This window comes from Triticum aestivum, chromosome 4D, assembly GCF_018294505.1.
Source record: "Triticum aestivum cultivar Chinese Spring chromosome 4D, IWGSC CS RefSeq v2.1, whole genome shotgun sequence".
Classification (NCBI taxonomy): Eukaryota; Viridiplantae; Streptophyta; class Magnoliopsida; order Poales; family Poaceae; genus Triticum; species Triticum aestivum.
The window spans coordinates 495,719,984-495,732,699 of record NC_057805.1 but is presented as its reverse complement, the minus strand read 5'-3'; positions in this window follow the sequence as shown (position 1 = coordinate 495,732,699).

The following is a 12,716-nucleotide window of genomic DNA, read 5'->3' as shown; positions in this document are numbered from 1 at the left end:
CGCCGGGAGTCCAGAAGATGACGTCACGGCGGGTTATAACTTTCGCACGAATATAAGCCGGAAGATTTTTTCTCTCTCAAAGGAATTGAAGATTGACATGAACCGGTTCACATCAATCTGGGGCCTCATGTTGAGGATATAACCATTAGAGTCACCCGCCCAGGAGGGGCCGGGTTACTCATGATGGTCATCACGCGAAGCCCAGTACCAAACTTGAAGACGACGGGTTAGATAATGGGCTTAAGACCCGGAGGAGGCTTAACGCCCGTAGTCATAAACCGCCGTATGGCAAGACTTGTAGTGTAAGGCAAGAATAGTTGAGAGTCCGAGATGGACACTCTTATGAGCCGGCCGGGACTCTGAGAGCCGCTGGGCGTCAACCTCTCTATATAAAGGGATGACCCGGCGGCAGTTTAGGGATAAGTAAGATCTTGTCGAGAGCCAGGCATAGCAATTAAGCTCCCTGGTCATCGAAACAGTAACCAATACCACCTCAACTGGACGTAGGCTTTTACCTTCACCGCAAGGGGCCGAACCAGTATAACCCCCGTGTTCCTTGTCCCGTTTAACCCCTTTAAGCTTCCTAGCTGCTATGGCTCCACGACTAAGTCCTAGTTCGAGGACATCTGCCGTGACAATTCCACGACAGAGCTTGTCAACGATTTAAACACTAAGGGCTGCTGTAGTGGGGCCTTGTCTAACTCATAGGTGACATAAAGTTTTGGCTGTACACTACAGTAGGCTCTCCAAGAGTACCTGGAGATCCAGTTCGAAGGTATGCCTAGTTTTTACATAGTGCAGACATAGTAAATGTTCATTTCATTGTGTGCAAGTGCAAGAGATGCGACATGTTTCATTATGTGGTGTTGTTTTGCTATAATCTCATCCTTTTGTGTTCACAGACTGGAAAGTATGCATATTTATCTTCCAAGGAGACGAGTAAGTAGTTTGTGTCACCTTGCAGAGGGGGTGCATGAAGATAAGATTGAGGATTTCGAAGTACAAGATGTTAGGAAGGAGCCTTGCAAGAGAAGTAGGAGCTGCGCTGAGCCTCTTCAACCTGCTAAGGTAAGTCATTGTATGCAACTCAACAGTTCAATTCCTTGTTTGTTTCAGGCATAGTTACTTTTCTCTTTTCAATTGCTTTATTTGTCCTCAGTTAATGAGATGCCCAAATAATCATGCCTGATGTTCGGTACTTGTATCACTATTAGTTGACATAATTAAAGGCCTTACAATTTAATTACTCTGCCGAAGTGTGCCTGAAGCTTTGAAGTCTATTAACCAACTATTATTGCATGAGGCTCACAATCTAGTTTATACTACGCTAATGATTGCATAGTTTTGCCTGCTGTAGTATGTTTGTATAAAACCCTCTGCTATTCATTATGCTCCCTAGGACTTTAATTGAGGCACATAATGGCCAACTGCTTGCTTACTTATACGCAACGTGTTGTCTAAATTTGTAACTTGTCTGTGTTTTCGATTGGGCCCCAACATCATGCTCCTCTGGTGAGCTAAGAGGGATTTCTGTATGCAGGCTGCACAGACTATCTTTTTTATAATTTTTAAAATATCACCTGCTTATGCTTCATGACGTGTAACATTTTTTTTGAAAGTGACGTGTAACATTATTGTTAGTCCTGTTTTGCCATGTAGTACAAAATATTGTCTTGTTCGCTTCACTGTTGTAACTATATTTTTGCCCTAGTCATGTGTACTTACAGAAACATTTCAGGATGAAGTGACATCAACAGAAAGATGTGCGAGCAGTGCGGCATGGCCGTTACCGAATGATTATGGATTGGAATTGGAATGTGCTGATGTTCTCGAGCATCAACTAGAGGTGGCAAGACAACATGTACATGATTGTCAACGTATAATCAACAAGTTGAGACTGGACATGCAGGTATTAGATGCAGGGGTCAAAAAAATGAAACAAGACACTGAGGTAACCATGAAGGAATTAGAGATTTTGCAGCCTGAAATTTGTGCTATATGAATCCGGCCAATCCTATTTTCTGAAGAGATTATAGTTCAAATGGAGTTAAGTTGATGCGCGTCCATGATGTATGAGCTGTATTTGCCCAGTGTATGTAATTTGCTGTTTGTGTATGCTTTATTATCACCTGTGCCGAACCATAATGCCCAGTGGGTATAATCGGCTGTAATTTCTTTATTGTATAGTGTAGGATTATTCGACCTTTCTATGCCTTGATCTCTTTGTTGTATAGTATTGAGTAGGATAATTCTTTGAATATGCTATATCGTTCAAACGGGGGCCAACTCGCCCGACCATGGCCCTTCACGGGCCGTCGGATCCATGGGCCTTCTACGTCTCGTAGGATCCATGGGCCTTCTACGTCTCGTAGGATCCATGGGTCTTCTACGTCTCGTAGGATCCATGGGCCTTGTACGTCTCGTAGGATCCATGGGCCTTCTACGTCTCGTAGGATCCATGGGCCTTCTATGTCTCGTAGGATCCATGGGCCGCCGACTCATTTATGGGTCTTGTACGAGCCTTTAATGGGTCGTAGACGGGCCTTTAATGGAAATCGTACGTTTTATGGGCTGACCATAACGGGCCGTTAATAGGCCGTATTTGGTGATGCTATGGAAATGGCCCAACAGACTAACGGTCCACAAGTAATCGAATGCTGCAAATGAGCCCAAAAATAAATGGGCCCTTAGAAGGCCGAAAGTTAACTTGGGCTGGAAACGGCCCAACGGAATAACGAGGCGTTAATGGGTATAAAGTGATACACTGTTCATTACGGGCCAGTTTCACCACGGGCCGTTAATGGGTGTAAAGTAATACACTGTTCATTCCGGGCCTGTTTCAGCACGGGCCGCTAATGGGCCAAGAGTTACAAAGGGCCTCATATGGGCCGAAAGACGTCATGGGCTATACATGGGCCAGAAGTGAAAATAGGCTGGAATCATATTGGATGGCCCAGATGACGCTACTGGGCCTAATTCGGATAGGGCGTAACGGCCTTGGGTTAGCGGGCTATAAATGGGCTATATGCGAACAGGCCGTTAACAGGCTTTCCATGGGCCGGCACGCCAGCTTTTGACCAAGTCAAACGGGCCGGCCTTTTCACAGGAATTTGCCACTGTTGGGCCGTGCCACGTGTCGACGTATCATAGGCGCCTTCTGTCCAGTGAGTGGATGACATCTGTCCCAATGATGAGCCGACACGTGTTTCCTCTAGCCAATGATGATTTTACACGTGGAAAATCCCCATTGGTCGGGGCTGTTAATGGGTTATCGGATCCAAAACCCGACCCGATAGCTTAACGGCGTTCCGTTACGGTGGATGCCACGTGTCGGTCACCCTTGACGAAAGCACTTTTGTGACGCGCGATTTATCGTCATGGAAGTGGACACTTCCGTGATGATAATTTTCGTAATGTCATGGAACACTTCTACGACAGCACAGGTATAACTATCTTGATTCTGTCATAAATTTGTCATGGATGTACATGCATGACAAAAAACGCGACCTACTGTGACAAACACGTATCATCACGGAAGTGTATTTTTTTGTAGTGTATGCAACTCTTATTTAATAAATCCGTTAAGGAATGCAGTTTTGTTTATCCATTTGCTAGATTTCATAAAACGCGGCAATTGGTAACATGATTCGGACAGACTTAAGTATTGCTACGAGTGAGAAAAACTCATCATAGTCAGTACCTTGAACTTGTCGAAAACCTTTCACGACAAGTCCAGCTTTGTAGATAGTAACACTACCATCAGCGTCCATCTTCCTCTTGAAGATCCATTTATTCTCAATGACTTGTCGATAATCGGGCAATTCCACCAAAGTCCATACTTTGTTTTCATACATGGATCCTATCTCAAATTTCATGGCCTCAAGCCATTTCGCGGAATTTGGGCTCATCATCGCTTCCTCATAGTTTGTAGCACTACTGCAGGATGCTGCTAACGCGTCACTACAATCAGAGACCCTTCGAGAAACTGTGTGCAATGCCATAATCGCAAACGGTGGTGTATGAAAACCGTCAGAAATGTGCATACGTCGTCACAACCCAGGCATCATTTATCAGTTGATTGCAAATTTTTGTAGGTAGCTTACCAAGCTGACTGCTACCCACCCTAAAAACAAGCAAGTGATTTGAAGGATGGCTCCTCTCTCCTCCCCACCTCTCCACCTGCCCTCCCACCCTAACAATGGCGATCTCTAGCTTTGGAGCATCATGGAGGGTCTCCTACTCTGGGATTTCAAGCCTGGCCTCTCCATTGCTGATCAGGTGCGTAGAAGATTCGGTTCTACGGTCCATTTTTCACCTTCTTTGGGTACCAAGGTGTTTTTCTTGGTCGTCTACTTCTCCTCGGCTTCATTCCCCTTATCTGAAGAATATGTGGGTATAGCTTTGCAATGTTGCATTGGAGGTTTACCATCGGGACTAAATGTCAAATCCATTGGTGAAAGAAGATTTCGTTTCTCTTTGGCCTCCAACAAGGTTGGACATTTCATATATCATCTCAAGGATCGAATTTGGCCAGACTTTGTATGTCATTTTCAACTTTTTAGATCTTCCATGGCCCCTATTCCTTGGAATGATCACCATTGGCATTCAGATGAGGTTATTCAGGCAGTTTCCACTCGATCTGCCATGGCCATCAGAGCAAATTTGAACTTTCTACGTCAAAGGGATAATGGTGATGATGATAACTTGATGACCCCTCCTTCTGAGGTTCCACCACCGACGTGCTCCCCGGGGAGAGTCGCCGGAGAGACCTTTTCGCGTAATCAGATTCATTGCATTAATTCTCTTAATGGCATTCATGACAATAATTCAGTGGTTGGCCTTCATTTTGGGAGTTTCCAACATGTCAATACTCCCTCGACCAATCATAGCAATCAGGACAATCAGCATTCATTACCTCAGGATTTATGTCTCGGTGCTTTCAAGTTTGAATTAACCACCAACTCGGAGAATACACGGCATATTTTTGAAGGTCAGTCTTTTCAGAAGCGTTATTGGGATACTTTACCAACTTTTATAGTGTTCCATATACTCGATCAATTGAAGTTTGGTTATTCACGAAGTCACATTGCCACGATATGGTCACTGTCATCTATACATACACTGGATTACATCTATACACGGCTTAATATCTGTTCAAAGTGTACACTTTTGGGCCATCTTGCTGAGTCCTGCCCGGGTGTTGACTGTGACACTTGCTTGCATGCATCTTGCCAATGTGATCCACACGAGTCACACCGAAGTACTTCGATCACACATGTTGCAGGCTCCATAGACATTGAGCATACTGTCTCCTCGGATCATGCTAATACTTCTTTATCTCCGAAGAATGGGACTTTTTAATGTCACACCTGTGGCTCCAAAAAACATTTTTTTTATGACTGCCCTACTCTGATCCTCTGCCCTCGTTGTGCTTGGCTGGGCCACAGTACACGACAATGTGGGCTACTCAATACACGTGCTATGTTTTGGAAGCCCAAATCTCGGCCCACTGCTCCTATGATCGCCTGTATACCAGGTACCCATGATGGCCCAACTACTGTGGATTCGATTAACGCTCGGAAGGACCGCGGCTCCAGGGACGTTTTGCCAAATATTATTGCGGATAATCTTTCTACAAATCCTCAAAGTATCAATAATAATTCTCCTTCTCATCTTGCACCTACCTTGGCACCTCCGCAACGGCAAGAAATCATTTTGACTGATAATAATGATACACTTCCCGCAAGTCGACGCACTGACACCCGTGGAAGAGTGACCGTCCGATGTGAATCGTGTGGTGCTCCAGGACACGTGGTGACCTCCTGCTGCGCTACTCGGTGGCCAGCACAGGGAATTTGGGTCCCAAAACACAGAATCAGCCCCGCCGATACACATTCCTCCTCTGCTCTCCCCTCCTCTAGTGCTGCTCCTCTGGTTCCTTGCCCGCACTCGCCCATGGCGAACTACCCTGTCAATGTCGTTCCTTACCTACCCAAGGGATGACTATCGAGCTGGGCCCTGAGGACCGCGTCGTGAGGGATGAGATGGTCGTCAGCCCCACTCCCCCGCTGCGCCATGACTTCCTGGCGGTGGTGGAAGTCAATCGCTTCATCCCATTCCATGAGAAAGCTGCGCTGCATCACACCATCGAAGGTTTGCTACATGAGTCCCATATCTTTCCCACCGAGGTGGATGATTACCCGCTAAGCATTGCTATCTTTGGATTTCCGGATTCAATTATTAGAGATGTTGTGGTTGGTACTACGTTTGAGCTTGATGAAGATGAGGAAAACCTGAATACTGTAGTATGTTTTGTTCCTCATGATGCTGCTATTAATATGAGGTTGACCACTTATGGTCCTCAAGTGTGGCTCTTATACATTGGTTTCCCCCACGATTATCAGACTTCACATTATATTCACAAATCAGTTGATAAGTTTGGCGAGCTAATCACTTGGAATAACCCTAGAGGGGATAGAAAGGTTGTGTTGATCAAAGCCAGAGTGCTCAGTCTCAGTAGGGTGCCTAAAAGCTTTGTTATGCACCAACTTGGCGGTGCACGACATTGCTGGACTGTTTGTGTCATGATCTTGAGAAGTCGTGACTAGAATGTGCCCATCCCGGATGTCCCTCCTGCGGGCATTGACCCTCCACCTGCTGACGGAATCCTGCATCCTCTATTTGGAGAAGGTCTGACGGCAGAACAGATGTATCAAGCGCAGCTGCATAATTGGTTAGCTCAGAATGCTGCTCCTAACCAGAATAATGAGGAAGTGCAGCAAGGTAATGATATCCATTTCCAGCACAATTAGGGAGTTTGGCCGCCTACGCCGCCACCTCATGTATATAATTATCAGGCTTGGCTTGCTGCTGAGGGCTTACAAGTGCAAGATGGCATCTTACCAGCCAACAACCTGCAGGACAGCCCAGGCATGTCCTGGAACTATTCGATCTCTGCTTTTGGATCTTCAGACTCTAGTGCCACAGTCTCTGATACTTATGTTTTAGTGCCTCGCAACATTTTCAACAGCATTGCAGCTCATTATGAAGAAGGGGAAAGTTCAGCTATCAGGGCACCTCCGAATAGTTCTCTGGATGTTCAGATCTCAATTTCTGCTACTGGGTTACATTTTGAGATGAGAACTAATGGTGATATCATGTCTTCCATGCTGATTAACCAAGGTATTCCTGTCAGAAACCTCAATACCTTCTTTTATGCTGCAATTATGCCTATCATTGCTGCCTATGGACCTTGGAGTACTGGTTATGGATTCAGATATGAAAGAGTTGATTTGAGGCTGACCATTGTTGAGCAAGATGGTGTTCTGCAAATGTCTGAAGCTACTCAGCTTGTGACTCCATTTGACAGTGATCTTCCTAATGAACTGTCTGCTCCACCCACCCTGACCTTAACTGAGCTACCTAAGCCACTGTCTGACCCGTCAGCATTTAGTGAAGTTCTTCTTCAGGACAACTCCCACACTGTTGCACAAGATATCACTAGTATTGAGTCTGGGGCGGATGTGAATGCAGTTCAGCATATGGAAGTTTCTCATCTGGTGGGCTCTGCTGCAGACCTGGAGGGCTTTGCTGTGGACATGGCCATGGTCGATATTCCCACATCCGATCCACCTGCGTCTGTTGTCACTGCTTCAGCAAGTTGACGTGGAAAAGCACCTGCACCTGAGTCTGTCATTCCTCTTCGTTGTAGCAGCCGATCCAACAAATATGACGGATTCAAAGTTCCACCCCTCTCTAACACCAAGATCAAAGCCTCAAAGGTAAAACCTAGGGTGATTCCCTCTGCTGCTTCTGCCACGGTCGCTTCTGAACCATCTGCAGCTTCTGAAGCTCCACCACCCACTGCAATACCAATTATTCAGCACATTGGCACTGTCATGTGTGGAATCCCAGCTGAAGAACTCACTGATGAGCAGCTTCTGGCATCCCCTGAGTCAATTTGATTATGTGCCCTCCCAGGCTTCATGCAAACTATTCAGAATGCTTGGTCAAAACCTGTGCATTCTCAAAATATGGCGACTGTGCTCTGCAGAAAGTTCAAAACACTTAGGCACGATCTCGGAGCAAAAGCATTTCAAAGCTCTCCATTGCCATAGACAATTTGAACAGGGCTTTATTGGAAATTGATGGGCTGGAAAATGAAAGACAATTGTCCATACCTGAGGTCAACTTCAGAAAATTCTCAAGGCCCACCTCATCAGACTGCTTACCTACCAAAAATTGTATTGGAAAAAAGGTGCACCATTCGATGGGTGCAATTCGGAGATGAGAACTCCATGTTTTTCAGGCAATGTCCTCTTAGAGGTACAGAAGGAATAATATTGCAACAATGTCCACAGACGATGGTATTTGTGTGGACGATCACACGGGGAAAGAAGCTCTTCTTTTCCACTCCTTTAAACGAAGACTTGGCACTTCCTCTCATAATGCTATGAAATTTGACCTCCAAAGAATTATTAAAAGTATTGAGGGTGTTGATGAGTTAACAGTTCCATTTACTCAAGCTGAGATAGATCATGTCATAAAAACAATGCCCGCTGATCGTGCACCTGGCCCGGATGGATTCAATGGAGCATTTCTTAAATCTTGTTGGCCCATAATAAAAGAGGATTTCTATAAACTTTGCAACCAATTCTTTGAGGGCAATCTCAATCTTAAAAGCATTAATGATGGTTTTATCACCCTGATCCCAAAAACTAATGCTCCCAGCACTTTGAACGATTTCAGGCCAATTACTCTATTAAACTGTTGTCTAAAAGTGATCACAAAAATATTGGCCAACTGATTGCAGAAGGTTATTCTCAAAATCATTCACCATAACTAGTACGGCTTCCTTAAAGGCCGTACCATTCAAGACTGCCTCGCGTGGGATTTTGAATATATTTATCAATGCCAAAGCTCCAAGAAAGAAATTGTGCTTCTCAAACTTGATTTTGCCAAGGCATTTGATACAATAGATCATGAGGCAATGCTAGTTAGCATGAAGAATGTGGGATTTAATGACAAATGGCTAGGCTGGATCCAATGCATCTTCTCATCAGGCAAGTCTGCAGTTCTACTGAACGATGTACCTGGTAGGCAATTTCACTTCAAATGTGTTGTACGACAAGGTGACCCTTTGTCTCCCCTAATATTCGTACTAGCTGCTGACCTTTAACAAGCGGCGATCAATGATGCATTTTCACGAGGGGAAATCAGCTTGCCCTTTCCTTGCAATAGCCAGAAGGACTACCCAGTGATCCAATACGCGGATAATACTATTCTTGCTATGCCTGCTTGCCCTGCCCAAGCCACAACCATCAAAAATATACTCTCTGACTATGCTACTTCAGTGGGCTTGAAGATATATTTCCACAAATCTACTCTCATACCTCTGAATTGTGATCAAGAGATTACGACCGCATTGGCTGATTTCTTTGGTTGTGTCGTTGGCAAGTTACCATTTACTTATCTTGGACTCCCAATGCGTACAACTAAACCTACCATTTTGGACCTCATGCCCCTTGTTTGCCGTGTGGAGAGAAGACTGTCTGCCACCCTTAATATGATTTCTTACGAAGGGAAACTAACTCTTCTGAACTCAGTCATAACATCTCTCATAATTTTCGCTCTTTGCACACTCAAGCTTCCGACTGGCATTGTTGAACTTATAGACAAAATCCGAAGAAAGTGCTTATGGACATAGAAAACATACTAGGGTGACAAGTGCAACTCGTTGGCTTCATGGGACATGATTTGCAAACCTAAAGAGTGTGGAGGTCTAGGCATTCTTAATCTACAAGTGCAGAGCGATGCATTGCTCCTCAAATTTCTTCACAAATTCTATAACCATTGGGACTTACCTTGGGTGGAGCTAATTTGGAACACATACTATAACACCAAAATCCCACATGCAGCAGACTCGTGCGGTTCTTTCTGGTGGCGTGACGTCTCAAAACTTATGCCAGTATATAGAGGAATCACCAATGTGACCATTCGCAATGGATCTTCTGCTCTATTCTGGAAAGACGTCTGGATTGGTGACGTTTTGGCTAAGACCCACCCCGAGCCTTCTCGTTCACGCAACATGAGGATATATCTGTGAGAGATTTCTTGGTCAGCACGTCTCTTCGTGAAACGTTCCATCTGCCACTCTCCACGCAAGCTCATGAGGAGATACGGGACTTACAACAGAAAACAATGCATGTTCAACTCCTAAACCCCTCGATCAATGACGAATGGACATGTGTTTGGGGGACCAACTATTACTCAGCCAACAGATTCTACACCTTCTACTTCAAAGATGTCCATGCACACCGAGCATACAAATGGATCTGGACATCTAAAGCAACAATGAAGATTAAAGTGTTCAGCTGGCTGCTTCTTTCGGATAGGCTCAACACCAGAGACATGCTCAAACGGAGACATTATGACATTGGCAATGACTTTGGATGCCTTCTTTGCACAAATTGCAACAACGAGACTGTGGAGCACCTCTTCCTCGAATGCACCTTTAGCCTTGAATGGTGGGATAAACTTCATATCATGGGCCGCTCAGTGCATGCACGTTTGGATTGGGTGGAACAGGCTAAAACCTCTTGGAATAAACCACTGTTCATGGAAATTTTTATGCTCGCAGCCTGGAGCATCTGGAAGGAACGAAATAATAAGCATTTCAGAGGTGTGCTCCCTTCGCAAGCCTCCTGGCTTGCAAGACTCAAGGAAGATCTTTCCCTCCTTACTTATAGAGTAGGAGATAAACACAAACCCTTCCTCTTTTCCTTCCTTAACTCCCTGTAAAATTCTTCCCCTCCCCCCGAACCCTCATTCCCAAAGGGGATGACTTGTAATTAAGCTCATGTAACATACTATACGTTCTTTAGTTTAATTGCAGTAGGAGACTCTCCTACTGTTTCAGGTGTAAAAAAACCGTCAGAAATGTATAAAACGTTTGCGATGACGGATGCATCAAACACGGTTCAGGTTTTAGTTGCGTGTGCGATGAAGGGCATACAGTTTTGTTCAATTAACTGTTTGCGACGAGGAGGAACAAAAGAAACGGGCTGCCAGATGAAGGCGTTTGCGATACACAGCATACGGTTCACCCGGATGAACTGTTTGTGATTCGGCAACACAAAAGAAACGGGCAGCCAGATGAAGGTGTGTGCGATATACAGCATACGGTTCACTCGGATGAACTGTTTGTGATTAGGCAACACAAAAGAAACGGTCAGCCAGATCAAGGTGTGTGGGATATACGGCATGCGGTTCACTCGGATGAACTGTTTGCGTTGACACAAGAGTACAGAAACGGTTCAACTTAACAAGACGTGTGTGTTGTGCGATGGGATTGCATGCAGTTCACTTCAAAACATCTCAGACGACTTCCCAGAGGTTGAGTACACGGTATTCTACATGAGTTCAAATACGATCATGCTGACTGTCTTCTACGGAAGATAGCAATTTGTCGAGTTCCCAACCGCTCTTGGGGTTATAGTAATGCTTATGTTGTCGCTATCTTCGACAAGCTTGTTGCCGTCCTTCATGGTTCGACATGATGGATATTGCTCAAAAATCAGTTTCTATACACGGATGAGTACTGTGATGCAATTCAATACGAGAGTCTTGTGTTTGCTGCCACCACTTGTGGCACTGTTTTTGCATGGAATCCTCATGATTTTGGTACGTTTGCCTTCCACCATAATTATAATTGTTTCATCCACATGCATGCGGGTTAGCTAGTTTCCCTTTACTAATTAACCTTCTTGTGTTTCCAAGGTCCTGTGAACATTCCACCGCCTATACATGAAAATTTTATTCACGAGCATGAGGACGAGCAGGACCCATATACTAAGTGGCGCCTAGCAACTTATTCCGATGGATCACCTCTTCTTGTCTGTATACGGGGCAGTGCTGATGTTACTAAGGAAGCAGGTGTTGTCTCATATGGTCGCACTCTCCGGACCTATTCCAACATCCGTTGCAGGGTATTCGGGATGGATACTGGTGTACTAGCGCCAACACCTTCTCCCTAGTTCAGTATTGAAAGTCTTGGAGGAAACTCGCTCTTCCTTGCACAAAACTATCCAATGATGGTGGAAGGCGATCCAGCGCTGTTGACACAACGTTACTACCATTTATGAGAAGCAACTGTATCTATACCTCGGACATTACTATGCCCTACCGTCCCAATATGGGTATTGAAGTAGTCCGCTTCAGCCTAGATGATCAATCCTGCGTTGGTGTCGAGATTGACAGTAGCTGGCCCTTCCCAGAGAATCACTTATGGTTCAAAGCAAGCGTTTCCAACGCCGACGAGTGGTTGAGCTGAAGTTCATTTCATCGCTTTGTTATTTGTTGTGTGAGAAAACTTTACTAGAATGTTTTGTTGGAAATGATCTATAATCCAACGTGTATCCTCGTTGTCATTGTGGGTTGATGACTTGTTGTATGTAATCAATGGTACATTTGCATATGCGTCCATGAAATCACACCTGCTAGTGGTGTCCATATGAACAGTGCTAGTGATTTTAGTTGGAAAAATTAGATAGCGCTAGTGAATTGTAGCAACATATTTTGACAAATCACAGTGTTACAAGGTTGACAAATGGCAATGTTACTAGATAAAGAAATGTCAATCTTTCTAGTTTGAGAAATGGCAACATACCCAAAATGACAGATATGCAAATCTTACCCAGTTGTTTGTATGTGGTTAC